General features: G+C 36.5%; 1 long non-coding RNA gene across 2 annotated transcripts; it reads right to left on the reverse strand.

The window, feature by feature from the left end:
- Positions 1-4120: 4120 nt before the first annotated feature.
- LOC149080732 (uncharacterized) lies at positions 4121-10362 on the reverse strand. 2 transcript variants are annotated; one of them, XR_016193381.1, is made up of 3 exons: positions 9983-10362; positions 8444-8714; positions 4121-4355 (listed from the first exon to the last, which is right to left on the reverse strand). It is a non-coding gene; the product is annotated as an uncharacterized LOC149080732 (long non-coding RNA). The 2 variants fall into 2 exon arrangements; XR_016193380.1 differs by having other exon boundaries at positions 8444-10362.
- Positions 10363-16311: the final 5949 nt, after the last annotated feature.

The raw sequence follows: 16311 nt of genomic DNA on the forward strand, positions 1-16311 counted from the left end.
GGGCACGGCCCGGGGTGGGGGAAGCATGCGTTAAAACAGCACTGCCTAAGGTTCGCACCAGGTGTCCTCCTTCATTTTTGAATCTAGTAACCCTATCTGAAGACCGCATAATCCGTATTTTCACTTATTTGTTCGATCATCCATATTGTTCGAATGCTTTTGTTGAAAGAAATAATTATTTTTTGTACATAAAATCGAATATTGCAATTGTTACGAATTTTGTTACCGAAATTTTCGTCTCATTAAAAAAAAAAAAAAAAAAAAAAAGCTAAAAAAAATAGCAAACTCTCTCTTTTTTTCCATCCGCGCATGAGTTGCCTGAAATTTCGAAATTAGATGGCAGCACCAACAATATATCAATCAAGCCTCCACCGGGCTCGTATTAATGTTGAGCGGGCCTAACGAGAAAGAGACCGGGCTGTTTCTCGTTAGCCCCGACTAGAGCCCCTTAATGCCCGTATATGAAGTAGTCATAGTCCCGACTATAGCCACTTAGCCCCGACTGGAGAGAGCATAACGTCCGCGGTCTTCGCCTTGGCAGTGCTGAGAACGGTATCCCCCAACACGAACATCACGTGACTCGGTGAAAACAAACAGAATCCCCCGTTATTTTCTTATATGGCACCAACAGGAATTTATAACAATAACTGAAAGAGATAATTTCAGCATCGATGAGATAATTCCAGAATTCATGAAAGAAAATGTTCTAGAATTAATGTGAGTGATAATTTCAGCATTGATAAAAGTGATAATTCCAAAACTAATGAAAGATATTATTCCTAAACTAATGAAAGATATTATTCCTAAACTAATGAAAGATATTATTCCAAAACTAATGAAAGATATAATTCCAAAATTAATGAAAGAGACAGATCCCGAATTAATGAAAGAGACAGATCCCGAATTAATGAGATATAATTTCAGAATTAATAAAAGAAATAATTCTAGCATTAAAAAAAAAGAAACAATTTCAGCATTAATGAAAGAAATAATTTCAGCCTTAATGAAAGAAACAAATCCAGAATTGATGAAAGCAATTATTTCAGAAGTAATGACAGAAATAATAATTAATAAAGGAAATAAATCCAGAATTAATAAAGGAAATAAATCCAGAATTAATGAAGGAACATTTTTGAGCATTAACGAAAGAAATTACTCCAGCGTTAATGAAATAAATTATTCAAGTATTAATGAAATAAATAATTAAATCTTTTTTCACCTTTAGATGAGTTCACGATCCTGTTTTTTAATCGTTAAAATGCAATATTTACAGACCAAACTCTTCATTTCTATGGGCAAATTGCCAGGCGGGAACTTTGTTTTCACCGAGTCCCGTGATTTCCTTGCATTCGATGGCGCTGCCGTCGCTGCGGCTGGATGCTCCCTCCAGTAACGAGCCGTTAAAACCCAAAACGGCTCAGTGATATGATTGGCTGATGAGGGAGTGACGTCAGTATAAACGTACTAACGTTGTTTCATTAGTTTATCATATTTGGCAAGAAATTATACTTTTCCATCTTAGAAACAAGTCGCCAAGATGACCTTATGTTGCTATCTTTCAAAACAGAACTGCATCTGGAAATCGTATGACCATGTAATCTGTATTTTACGGGACAAAATTACGTAGAACTCAGAAAATTGCAAAATTTCCCCCGTTATCACGTCATTTCTCAGAAAAATACACATTTTGTGGATTTTCGTCTTCGAGAGAATTTTTTTTTTTTTCAAACCGTGAATTTTTAATTCTAATGAAAATTTCCCATCCATGAAATTTCTCGTTTTGAGATATTGGTTGCATTCAATACTACTGTGCTGTTGTTTCATACATGCTCGAACCATGGCCAACTGTGGTCCTCGGACTTATCTGATGTGGCCAGCGACCTCAAACTTAATTTTGTAAAAATTTTCAGATCACTTGAGTGACCGCCGCACAGTTCCAGAGCACACTTAAACGGTCCGTGGCACATTTACAGAGAACTTGAATGGCTCTTGGAACAGTTTAACATCAATCACTCAAGTGACCCGCGACATATACACAGGTCACTTACCTGCGGCATGGTCTAGAACACTTGAGCGAACGCGACACATTTCCAGATCATTTTAGTGATCCGCGGCACATTTTAGATCACTTAAGGGGCCTTTGGAACAGTTCACATCGCTCAAGTGGCCCGCGACACATTTACAAATCAGTCAAGTGACCCACGACATATTTACAGATCATTTAAGTGATGTGCGGCACAGTTCCAGAGCACGTAAGCGGCCTGCGGTGCAGTTCCACATATTACTCGTTACCCGTGGCTCAGCTCCAGAACACTCAAGTGGCCCACGGTATATCTCCACATGAACTAAGTGGACCGTGACACATTTTCAAATTAACGAGGAAGTGGCCCGCGCTCTCCTAAAGATTGAGTATCCTTGCATTACAGTAATGTTGAAGCGAAGGGTCAATGGCAAGATTCCAGTTGGTCCGTGTAATCACACGGACTAAACTTTTTTCACTTCCAAGCTTATAAGCGAAAAAAGTTTCGTCATGATTCTTATGAGTATAGTGTTTCAACAATAAGAGAGCAACTACATCAAATGGACCCCAGGACCAGGGCAGCAAACAGATTTGGTGCCCCGGACCAGAGGGGGCGCAAATATAATCTATTAACCCCACCTTCATTATTAGAAGGACGAGGCACCAAAATGCGTGCTTGCATCGGCTAACTAAGCATCTGTAGTTGCGGCCCTGTCCAGAAATTTATTTTTGAGGGGAGGGGACAGAATAATAGAGAACAAACGAATGTACCATGTTATAACATATATCTCTGTCATTTTCTTAGGTTTTGAGGGGATGGACCCCCCCTCCCGGCACTGATGGACAATTGAAAGCTTTTACCGATTCTCAAAATTTTTTTCAAAAATACAATTTTATAATTACTTGTCATAAATTTTCAATTGCGTATTTCTTTCATTCATTCTAAATTTTCAACAATGGGGTTATAATTAACTCTCACATTAGATTTTAATAATGTATCTCTTACAATTCTAAATTTTCATAATTTTTTACTTATTATATGTTCATATTTTTAGTTTTCATCATTATATATATACTGAGTATGCTGTACTAATGTGCAACATGCTGAAAAAAAAGCGCAGAACCGCTGACGTACGCAAGATGGGGTTCAAAACCCCCAAACAGAAGGCTACGCAGGGGGGTGCTCAGGGAACCTATATGCCCTCCCCAAGCTATCAGTGTTTTTTTTTTTTTGCAGTTAAAAAAAATGAGCACCTCTCCTTAAGAAAATCCTGCGTACGCTACTGAGCAGAGACCAACGGAGAGATCAGTAATTTGGCAGATTTTTTTAATTGCTGGAAAAAGAGACGTTGACACAAAATGAAATGTTGTTCAAACAACAAACTATCAAATCAAATTCTTCGGTGCCAGTCTTTCTATGCTTTGGTTTTACACTTGAAGTATTGGAAATACTGCACAAATAAATTGAGCTATTCAAAATTTCGTTTGTTTGTATGCGCTCGCGTTATCAGGTTTCACCCAAGTTTTGTGCTTTAATCACTAGAGGAATGATGGCTTGGATGGGAAAACAAGCAACCTATTGTTTTTACATTGCTTTGCACTAAATATTATGGGAAAAGAGTTAGTGGCCCCCTGCTGTAAAGACAGTGCAAGAAATATTGTGTCACTGGCGTTTTTCCTCGAGCTAATTGACTCGGATTCCAGAAAGCACAAATGTGGTAAACTTTTTCTCGCTGTAGATTTTTTTTTTTAACTTAGTGAGTTCAGCCCTGACTTTAAGGATTGTAGGTGTGTTATCATTGAATTCAAGGTCTGAAAGGGTAATAACATTCTTTTGTATAGGCTACCATTATTGCCAAAAAAGCAATACCTAAATACCTTTATATTTTCAAAATTCAATGTTATTCAAAATATCTTCCACTTCTCAAATATCAAAATTCATAAGCTGGTGAATATAAATGAATACAGTAACAAAGGATAGGAATCAGACTTGTTTAGAAAAAGTTCAAAAGCACCTCCGCTCCAAATCCTAGCAAGTCAGTGAATGAAAGAGTTCAATGAAAATTTCACATCATTTTTGTAAATAAATCACAAAATAAATTGAAATTTAAGTATTTATTGATGAAAAAATATCAACTAATGTTCATTTACAATACATATGATTGCAGCCACTATGCACATGCAAAAGACTTTCTAAACTTTCGATCATTTCTACTTTCTCCTGTTGGATGTTGTGTCTTTTTGGTGATTAAATGTTTCCTCTCCAGAACTGAAACTAATGAATCTCTGATATCATCTAGTGTTTTGTGGAGAAAGACCCCAGCTTTCATTTTATCTGAAAAGAGAATGAAAACAATTGTAAAATACTAGACAAGCAGTTATGATGAAAAAACATTCATTTAACAATTAATAATACAAATACAAAATGTAAGGCCACAACAGGGAAATTTCCCAAGCGAGGACTGATGCTGGGAATAGGTTTTTAACTCAAGCAAGGACGGCGAGCAAACAGATGGTGTTTCAAAAGAGATGGGATAGTTTTAAAAAGATGGCAGAACAGGTGAAATCCCATTTTCACCTTAGCATCCTGCATGGAACAAAAAACGTGCTACAATACACTTGAGCAGAATTGACTTCTGAGAGGGGGGGTGCGGACAAGGAATTTTCTACAGAAAAACTTTAAAAGTTACCAACCTTTAAAAAATGATTTAAATCAATTGAAAATGATTACAATAGCACGTAAAAGGTGTTTTCTTTTGTAATATTTTTTTCTGAAAATATTTGAAATCATTATTATAATATATTTAAAATTTTGCTGACAAGGGAGGTGGAGGGTATCGGAGGAGGCCAAAATTCTTTTTACACAATACAGTAGACGCGGTTTATTGAAATCATGCATAATGCTATCATTTGGATATTGCTATCAATCACTAATATAAAATATAGAATGGACCAATATTGTAACATAGGCAAAAGTTCATTGACAGTTATCAGGACTTATGGCTTTTGTTATTTTTTTTTTTTGCATTTAGACGCTGAGATTTAACCATACTTTTGTAGATTAAAAAATGTAAAACCCCCCCCCCATTGACAAACATTTCTGTATTCTGGATGATGATTTTTGTTTGCACATGACATCATTGATAGGCTATCTGAATATTACTAGCTGCTATAATCCATGGACGTGTGAAGCTGCTTTTGTAATGAGCTTCTGGCAATGTAGGCACACTAAAGGTAAGATCAAAAAAAGAAACTTCAAATTCTCAGTCAATAATCCAAATCGAGTTTTTACTTGAAAGACTATCTCGAGGGATCTATGGAACACATACAGTACATAAATTAAACGCATGACTGAATTAAAAAAAAAAATTTTAGCTTAAAGGGAAAAAAAACCCATCATGATTTTTCCTCAAAACAGTCCTAAATAATGTTTTTCGACTTTTCAGAGACTTAATGACTCCTCCTGATGTTGAAAGGCACACTGCAATAAAATCAGAAAATTTTGTGCCACCCTTTAGACTCCATTTTAATAATCACATGAATATCAGGCGACCATTTACCCACTTTATAATCACCACATCGACTGAGATTTGTCAAGCCCTGAGCTATATGTAAAATGGAGTTGCCCTGTTTTCATGTATCCTGTTTGACCAAGTAGGACTCAAGATCATCATTTGGCTTCTGGGTTTCTTTCGGCTATAGTTATCAATTGGTTATTGTTATCAGAAACTATACGAGTCCTCATTTTGGAAGAAAAAATATTGGTTTGTTTTTTTTCTTCATTTTTTATGAAAGCCCCATTTTTTGTGATTCCAAAACAGGCCTTTGACGCTTAGAACCGAAGCTATGCCCACTTTAGAGTTGCATTTTTACCAGGATTGGCAAGTTTTTGACGGTTTAAACATTCCCATCAAAAACCTCAAATATTGCTTTTCAATATAAAAATTCTCATTGGAAATGCACATGTTAATTACATGTAATGTTCAAAGTGACTGTTATACAAAGAATAAATACTTAATATGATTGTAAAATAACTTTCTACTCTAAAGAATTATTTTGGACAATATATGTTTTCTTTCTTATAAATACACTTCTAATAAATATACACTTTTTAATAAAGCATAGCATAAATGCTGAACGAAAAACTATGGAATGATTTAATATTCTTCAATCCAAGATTATTCTTGATCCTCCATAATTTCTTTAACTGCTTATATATGTGTATTGATATAAATCATCTGCTGTACTCTTTTCATAACAGAGAGGTATTTAAAAAAGTTCTTTTACATCATATATGTAATGTTGTTTTCTGTTATTATTAAATTATCTAAATAATCACTGATATTCAAAGCGATACCCTTATCGTGCATAACATTAGAATATATCTAGCAATCAAAATAATAAATTGTAAGACTAAAATTTTCTCTAATTTGGCAGTGCTGGCTTGTATATGATGCTTAAGAAACTCTTGTAACTTAGTGCATGAGTAAGGATAAGTTTTTTTACTATGATATGGTATATTTACTAGCATTTATAATGCAATGGTTTTTTTGACTGAAGCTGTAATCTAAATATGCAATGGGCATCATGTCCTGCCAGTTCTTTGATTAAAAATACTTGTTAAAACTCTGGATTTATATGACCTAAGATATAAAATTTTTAGGTGAGAACAAATAAGCACAATTAGTGTATTAACAGATGCTACACGAGAAATTTTATATGGAATAAAATTTTGTGGGTAGATCAGAAAATTTAAAATATTAAAATAGATATTTTGTGCTCAGTAATTATAATTCAAAATATAAAAACATGTAAGTGTTATTATTACATGTTATAATTATTACATTATTATTTGTTGTATTACACTACATAAAAGTGTTTTGTTATTCAACCTATCTATCAGGTTAACAAAAACTATTTGACATCAGAGTATTTGACATCATAAGTTTTTGACTGTTTTAATACTGAGCTAATTTCTGAGGTAAGAAACCTATCCCTGATCTCTTATCACACATATTTTGAATAAACAGCTCCACTTTGCTAAGTAAATTGAAACACAGGTAATCAGTAGTGTAGATAAAATTAAACATATGAAAGTGTTTTTCATAATACAAATACAAATACAACGCCACAACAGGCAAATTGCCCAACGAGGTGGCTGACTTAAGAACATCATGGATCCCGAGCCATTTTTTTTTTTGGAGGCCCTACCCACTACTGCTACACCAAACATGCACCCCGCGGAACCCCCAACGAATCGGTACATACGGGAATGTGCGTGTACGTGTAGTGCAACCTGACGTAAAGTTTGTTTCTGTGTAATGCCTGTTATGTGTAGTGCTACCATCTGCCACCAGTTTTTCTAACTATGAGTGAAGTGTTATGATTGAATGATTTATCGTTGTAGGACTGTTGCTCTCTGTGGCGAGGCTTTTTAACGGGGAGTTATAAGTATATAATGTTATATACTTATTGTGTTCAAAACATTATCCAAAACAATTCATTTAAGATTTTGATGGTTCAAACCAGTTTTTGACACTTATGTCAAAAACCCAACCCTGGTTTTTACATCAAGTAATCTGTGAATGAAAATTTTAATGCCGTTTTATGAAGAATGTTATTTCTGACATTTTACTTGGGTTTAAAACACAATTTCTAAAAATCTATTGACTGTATCATTGCAAAATTTTATTATATTTTGCCATTTATTGTTAAGTGTCATAAACAAAAACCTAAGGTGTATAAAAATCTAAGTATTTGTCTAATTGCAGTGTTTTACATACACGATATGTTAAGTGAGATTTCAAAAAACTCCCATGTACATCAATTGAGTGAAATGATATTTTTGCCAAAATTTGGGATTCAAATCGGAGTGAAAACGTAGTGTAGTTGAAGTTATATGATGCATAAATGAAATATAACTTTTTTTTTAAAAAAGTATAGAGAATAATTGAAGCTAAACCTAATCGTAATATAAATGAGAAAGTATTATAAATTAGTTATATAAACAGAGTTACACTGTAAATAAGTGATTTCCCAAATTGTCTGGAAATACAATATCCTGTTCCCGGAGGCTCAAAAATGTCAGAAATTTAGAAACCCTAATGCCAGCCTCTCTCGCAAGAGTTTTCTTTAGGGGCAGCACACAAGGCTTTGCGCCCAGGCCGCCGTTAAGCTCGAGCTGCCCCTGGTTGAGGGGGCCCATGGTACTATTTCTAATATAACATTGATTTTTAGATTGTTTCTGTAGTTTTCATGGCTATAACATTTTTGGGGAAAAAAAAAGAAGGCACAATTGAATATAGAAAAATGTAGGTTAGCGTGTTAATGACTTCATTGCTACCAACATGTCATTAAATATAGAGGTAGCTCAATAACTAGAAAAGATTCATTAAGGAAGGGGGAAGAATCACAATTTCTTACCTCTCTGCTTTGGTAAGAGCCAAAGGTTTGCCCAAAGTGACTTTGCCAGTGCTGTACTTTGATTCCTGAAATTTCAAATAATATTATTTCAGCAGGACACTAGACATTCATCTTTCCGCTACCCTGACTTTTGCAACCTTTATGGCCAGTGCATCTGCTGGTGAAATTTCCTGACCTATGACAGACATAGGTCTTCCACATTCATTCTTTTGAATCATTCTGATGTTGCTTTTGATAGAAATATTTTGACTGCCTTTCCAAAGATCAAAATCTACAAAAAAAGAAAATCACGTATTTCAAAAACACAACTCAGGGCCAGAACTGAAGGGGGGGGGGGGCAACAAAATTCAGCAGGGCTGCTAATTTTACATGGGGAAAAAACACAGTTGCAAAATCATTAATCAAATTCTAGTGGTGGGAGCAGCAAAATCACACTTGGCCCCACAAAAATCACAGTAAACCCTTACAGCGGCAATCTTGAGATATCTTGTTAAACTTGATCTACTTTATTTTGGTCACACCGAAATATCTCTGGTTCTTTTAGCACACTTTTATAAACATAAGTGGCAATTGCGATGCACATCAGGAAAAATTTAAAAACTGCTTAAAGGGTTAAGGTTCTGGCATAATTTCCATTTTCAGTCATTTTAAAGTTGTCGCCACTGGCGATTTCATAATGGGGTGAACAAAAAAAAAAAATGTTTTACCTTTATGTTTGCTTTACATGCAAACAAACATATAATTTAAGAAATATGTCAGATACTAAAGATATTTGTTTACGTAGATTAAATGAATTAATGGAAATACAGTGAACAAACGTTATAATGGCCACGTTCTTATCACTACCCGATTCTTCAACGTTTCCTATTGTGGAAAAACCATTATTTTATCCTAATTAGCTTATTTATTCAATATAAATTGAAATCAATTTTTTAAATGTATCACGATATCCTCATTGAACCTTGGTTTTCCCGCATGCTGGAAATGGACTGGACTACAAATTTCAATAAGCTGGATTCTCTCCTAATTTTTAAGGCATACCATTAAGGCAGGAAATTGGCTACTGTAACTTTGATGCCAGTGTCATCTTAATGCATGGGACCACCCCAGCGTGTGGTGTCGCCGCCGTCGACCCCCCCCCCCCCCCCCACCCACAGACTTAGGGCCTCGAGAGCAGCATGACTGAGATGCGGTTTAAATTAGTAAGCATGGCAATTGGTGGGCAACAATTTCTGTCCAGGTGGGGGTTCCTCATTTTTTCCTAATTTTTGGTCGGTTTGGGAAGGGGGGGGGCCCCCCGGCACTGCGTACGCCTTTGGGGCCCGTGATGCCCTTGCCCAGCAATTTTAATGATGGTCGTATCACGATTTCCTTGATTTAAGGAAGTTTCTGTGCATATATCTGCATTAATGTCGCCCCCTCCCCTCCCGATAAAACAATTTTCTCAATTTAAGGTATGGAAATGCCGGTTTTACACAATTCGTTTAATCGAAGTTCGACACTTTATTACGAATAATTTTAACAAACGAATCAACTCACCCAGGATCGATGAGAATACATGCTCCTCGCATTCAATTTCATGTCAATAGCTTTCAATCAGATGATTGCGAAGAATGTTGAGCCGAATGTTTCCACATTCTGAACGCATCAACAGTAGTCGAAGTAGAATGTATTGTTTGTTGGCCGTTTATTTTCGTCATGGAATGACAATTACGAATTAAAAAACCGAGAAAAAAACAAGCGCAAAACGTGAGGGAAAAATGGCGTTACGATCAGCGAAGAAGGAAAGCATAAACAAAATGAAATTTCGACGCCAACCATGTACTGCCACTTTCTTCACCAAATCCCTCGCAGCCGGTAACCCATTCATTTTTGTTACATCATCGGCAGCCAATCATATCACGGAGCCGTTTTGGGTTTTAATGGCTCATCCTCCAGTAGTATAAGCTCGACGTAAACATCAATAATCTCTGTCGTCTGCGTCTCTCCAGGTTACTTGTTTTGGACGTCTCCTTGTGTCCTGAAAAAATAACCGAACTGGCAGTTTAAACTTCCAGGTCCGTTTGTGAGCTCAGCTTGTAGGGAACCGACTTCTTGTCTGTCGTCTGCTCACTAAGAGGCAATTCGTTTTGGACGTCTCCTTATGCTCATATGAAATAACCGAACTTTCAGTTTAAATTTCCAGTTCAGTTTATGAGCCTTGTTTATAAGGAACTGAACGGAATAAAGAATATAGTTTTTTTACTTTAAACTTCATCATCACCACATGAGTCACTTTTAAATTCAACACTAGATGGCAGCACATTACTTTAAAGTGGAATGTGGAAAAATTCACTTTTTATGATCTTACCTGTGGTCTGCTTGTGTGGAGAGTGTTTTTTCCTCCGTTTTGGATGTCTCTTTGGGCCTTGAATAAATTACTCAATTGGAAGTTTGATCTTTCAGGTCAGTTTATAAGCTTTGTTTATAAGGATCAAAGCTGAATGAAGAATTTAGTTTTTTATACCTGAGCTTCGTCCTCACCACATAAGGCACTTCTGATTTTGAAAGTAGATAGCAGCACCAACAATAGTTTTAAAAATGAATGTCCTAAAGTAGGGGTCTTCAACGTTTTACGCTCGAGGGCCACATAAAAAATTTGTCGCGTTCCGCGGGCCACTCATTAATGGCGTAGGGGGGGGGGGTACGGGGGGACCCCCCCTCCCCGTCCAAAAACGATCACAAATTAAATATATTTCAAAATATTTTACAGAATTTAAACATTCAATTCAATTAATTTTAACAAACATTAATTTTGAATGATTTAAAAAAAAAACATTTCAAATTATAGTGTCAAAAAATTCCTTTTTTGCTATATTAATACATTTCTGTTACTGGAAAATGCTTTTGAAAGTTGGTAAATCTGAATTTTTCTCAGAGATTTCTTGTGCTTCCAATCAATTCAGTGTGTCCCACACCCCTGCCAAAGGTTGATCCCACGTACGCTCAGATACGAAAAATTAAAATGAGACGCGTACTGCATACTTTATGATTTCATTATGTAGCGTTTTAAAAAATTAAGCTGAATTGAAGTAAGACCAATTATTTTAGGTATTTTTTACATTGTATGAAACAGAATGAAAATGGATGATTCTATACATATATATATGTTGAATTAATTACGCACCAAATAAAAAAAAATCTTTGGTTACTTACATTACGAATGCGATTGGATATAATTCCTAAATTAATGCGAAACTTGGCTGTGTAAAGCTTCAATGTTAGGTAAAATTTGTGTTGCCATTCGTCAAGTATCCTCCAAATGCTGATCAGTCAGACGTATTCTAGTTTTTGATTTTGTATTCTTAATTCGACTAAACAACTATTCACATATGCAAGTGCTGCCAAATATAGAAGATATTAACAATGAATATTTGCGTATTTCTGGATACTTTTGTTCGGACATATACTTAGAATAAAAATCAATTAATGAAGGAATTTAAAAAAAACAACAACTTGCATTTAACTGCAGAGTCACATTGCAAATCCACAAATTCTAATTGTAGCTTTGATGGAACACTTTCAATATCGACTGAGAATGGTGAGGTAAATGAGGAAAATGTTTTCATAGAAATTTCGTTCTCGCGGAAGTCGGAAAATCTGCTTCTGAATTCCATGCTCAGATTTGAAATGCACTGTCCATAATCGTCCAGTTTCCAAGTTGTAGATCTATTTACCAACTTCAATAATTTTGCATGCAGTTTTTGTTTTGCAATTGACGTTTCCAAAGGACTAATTTAGTTTCGAACGCTTTTACGTTGTCATAAAAATTATGGACAAGTAGGTCTTTTCCCAGTAAGTGGTAGTTTAGATCATTCAGATGACCAGTGACATCGACAAGAAATGTGAAATTTCCCCCTCCCCCCACTTTTTATCTTGAAACTCTCCAGTAAGTTTTCCTTTGGATTTCATGAATTCATCACCTTCCTCCTTCAAGGAAAACAGGTGCTGAAGCATCTAGGGATGACCACTTTTCTTGAAAAAATGTCTCATTTTTTCTTCAATTTTCCTTTTTTTTTAATCACGGTTATCCAGGACCCCACCTTCACCCAAGAGAGAGAGAGACCCTTTCTATTTATCGAATGTAATTCATTAATAAAAAGTAAACTTGTAATGATCAAAAATTTTATAAGATCGATCTCTGGGACCCTGGCACGGATCTGGAACGCGGGTGATCATCTCTCCCAACAGTCGCTTTTTTTTTTTCGGAAAATAATGAGTCGGTGTGAAATACGGGACAATCCATCGAACCTACACGATAAATCAACCCTTCCGACTCATCACACTGGGTCTGCGCCTACCATGGGCGGAGATACGGGGGGGGGGACTATTCCCCCCCCCCTCCCAGCGTCAAAGGTTGAGTCGACTGATCTAATGTATATATGTATATATGAATTGACATCACATCATCGTGCCCCCAGCAATAATGACCCTGCCCCCCCCAGACTTCCAAGTCTATCTCCGCCTATGGCACCTACCCTGGGCTAGAGTTCAGTGAGCTTCCTTCTTGTGGAGGTTTTACACATGGCCATCTAACCATCATAGGGTCTTTCGGAGGAAAGTGATGTTCTGGGGTCCCATACCTTCCTGGAATTTAAGTTTTTTTTGCATATTTATATTTGAAAATCATAGCACTAAATCTCATTGTGTAGCCCCAACCTTTAAATATGCGGCACCGAGTTATACCTGCATGGTCCGTGGGTTAAGATGGTCATGGTTCTTTTCGACAACTCTTCTGTGGATTCTGAAAATAGTCGTATGTTTTTCGACCATACTTCATTTGAAAGCTTTATTTCTTCACAGCTCTTTGTATCCCACCCCCTTTACCACTTGTCGTGGCTCCCCCTTACATCTGATTTTCACCCGTGGCCCCCCCCCCCCATAGAATATCCTAGGACCACAAGGGTGCCGTATAACCCCAGGGTGAGTAACACTGATCTAATTGATATTGGAATAAGTATGAATTCAAAATTTCTCATTAAAAAATATAGTATTATTAATAAACTCCAGTTTTTCAGCGTAGTGCATGTCTTTAGTGATTTAGTAAATTTAAAATTATGTCAACTTTTTCGACCACAGATCAACAGAAACATTCTCGCAAGCAGCCTATTTCTTCTCTACAGAATTCTTATTAGCATAGGGTGACCAGATGTCCCGGTTTTTCGTTATTAAATTCACTATCTCGAAAAAGGTTTTCGCGGGACGGTTTCCCTTTGCGCAATTAAAGAAATAGAATTACTGTAAACCTCATTAGTTCGTTGTTGGTCATATGATGGACAATACGAGATATGGTCGTTTTAAAATGAGTATAAAAATGAGATATGAATGCTTACGTTTCCATATTATAAGGTTTATTGCTCATACATTAGAAAAATGATTCTATTGTTTTTATCATTGAGTATCTGTTTTAGTGTAACATTATGAGTAATAAAGAACTTAGATTTGAAATTCACTATAAAATAGTATAGCAATGGTGAATTACATTCATTTCATGTTCATATTGCAGCTGAAATGGTATAATAATAAATGTGCAAAATACGTTAAGTTATTGAGAAATTATGACGGTTTAAGCGGATTAACGACTTAAGCGAAATGCCTTCAGTTTCAATGTGCAGTATTGTGAAAATCGTATAATTTAAAAGTTATATAAAAAAATTTAAAATACGAATTAAAACTACAACATCAACGAAATTTATGTATTACAAAAGGAAAAAAAAACGAAATTCTGTGACCTTTTTGAGCTATTAGTAGATATTTTACTTATTATGGTAAAATACACTGCTACATTTATGAATAATTCATGATGCCGAATACAACGTCGAACACGGGTGCAATTTTGACTTCAGGAGGTCCTATAGGCAGGGCAAAGGAAACGCTTTCTTTTTTCCTTTCAAACCTATCACCATCTATGGGCGATTTACTACCTAGTGAGTTTTGCCGGAAGTGTAACTGTGTGTGTGTGTACCTAACAGTCTGAGTGCGTATGTAGTGTTGTGTTTGATTTTTCAGTGTCGTCATCTATATTTCAGAAGTGAAGTGAGTGATGTGTTATGATTGCATTACATTTGCATTGTTTGTAGGTCTGTTGCTCTCTGTGGCGAGGCCTTTTTAAAGGGGAGATCGGCTCGCATTTGCGCCTTGAAGTTGGGAACCACGGAAAACCAACTTCAGCCATCCAACACTGCGGTAACGGTGGGGTTCGAACCCGTCACTATGACCACTCGACCACCACAGTGGCGCAAAGTAAACACTAGAAGGCCTCAATTGGGGAAAAAATGTCTGTTTTAAAATGCAGGTATATTTGTTTATTGCCTATATTTTGTTTAAATTTCAAGCCTTAAATCAGGGGGGGGGGGCGCATGCAGAAATCGGGTCAAGCTAGAACAGTCCCCTAAAGTTTGTAGAAATTTTATTTTTTTCAGTTAGTAAATGACTTCCTCAGCGTAACCTTCATTATTGAGCAGTTCCGTTGTGTACATAAGGCTTTTATGGTCACTTTTGAAAGTATGGCAATGCTGTTACCAAACTTTTTCTTTAAAGGGAGCCATAGAAATCATCTGTTCCTCTCTATCAAACTTTTCCACAGTGAAGAGTCAACTGAAATAAGCGACGAGTAAAAGAGGGTTATCTATGAAAGCTATACAGGACCGAAGAAAGATGACGACTCATTAGGGTGACGAGTTAATAAGGTTTTACTGCATGTTCAATAGTTTTCTTGGCAACGCTATTTAATTCTTAAATTTCAAGCTACGTGCGTGCTTTTGTAATTGAGAACAGTCTTGTGTAGGTATCTTTGCTGTCTTGAGGTTGCAATGATCATAATTTCAGAATCACCAGGGTTTTAAGCCCATTCTGGTGGTGTCAGAATTTGTGAACGAGAAAATGGAGGATCACCGCGTTACAAATGCGATTTGCTCTGCAAACTGATGAATGACTCGTTGGCTATGAGTACAAAGTTGGCCAGCTTATCTTCTTTTTTTATTTGTCGGACATAATCACAAAAGTATTCTATCTTGTGTTTTGTGCTTAAACATGCGTCACAAAAACAGATTATATAATTTCCTGTGTATGACGCATAACAGTTATCGTTCGCTGAAAGGACCTATCAGTTCGGGACGTACTGGACATACTATACTGTTTACAGGCTATTTTGAAAGGTTAGACACACATTCTTAGACCAATTAGCGGAAGCCCAATATAATATGCGTATATCCCTGGGCCTCACATTTTGAAGCAGGGTCCTTAGGCTGGGATGTTTGGTGGGTCTGCAGGCCAGACTTTACTCTGGCCCTTCTATAGTGAATTTATAGAGAGAGAATTTATTTTTTTAAGAATTGTCTCGGTCCCCAAGGCTGGAGCCCTGTCAGCCTCATCTTTGGGGGGGGGGGGACCATTCGTATAACACCAGTATATATAAATATTCCTCTCAGGAATTAGTGAATGCTGGAAAGTCTTGTATATGTTACTGCCAAAGTCCGAAGTTGGCTACTTATCGAACTGGCCAGCCCAATTGACGCGGCCCATGTCCGAAATTCGTGCTTTCGCCGGACTTTGGCAGGCCCCTGTATGTCGATCTCTATACGTCCCTATATATCGGGATCACTAAGATATCGATACTCAGATTTTTTTGATTGATAGGGTTGCCATAGCTAAGCATAATAACAATGGTTATCTTCGGCCGCTAATAAATAACCATTATTATCACAAAAAATACATCAACGGGGTGATGACCCAGAATCATAAGAATCGATACGAAGATATCAATATATAGGGGGCCGGCCAAAATCCCGAATTTCGAACATCAACCAGGCTGGAGACTGGAGAGACCG

The sequence above is a fragment of the Pholcus phalangioides genome, unplaced genomic scaffold (genome assembly GCF_987345545.1).
Source record: "Pholcus phalangioides strain wild (caught in Gottingen) unplaced genomic scaffold, Ppha-v1.0 ptg000010l_1, whole genome shotgun sequence".
Classification (NCBI taxonomy): domain Eukaryota; kingdom Metazoa; phylum Arthropoda; class Arachnida; order Araneae; family Pholcidae; genus Pholcus; species Pholcus phalangioides.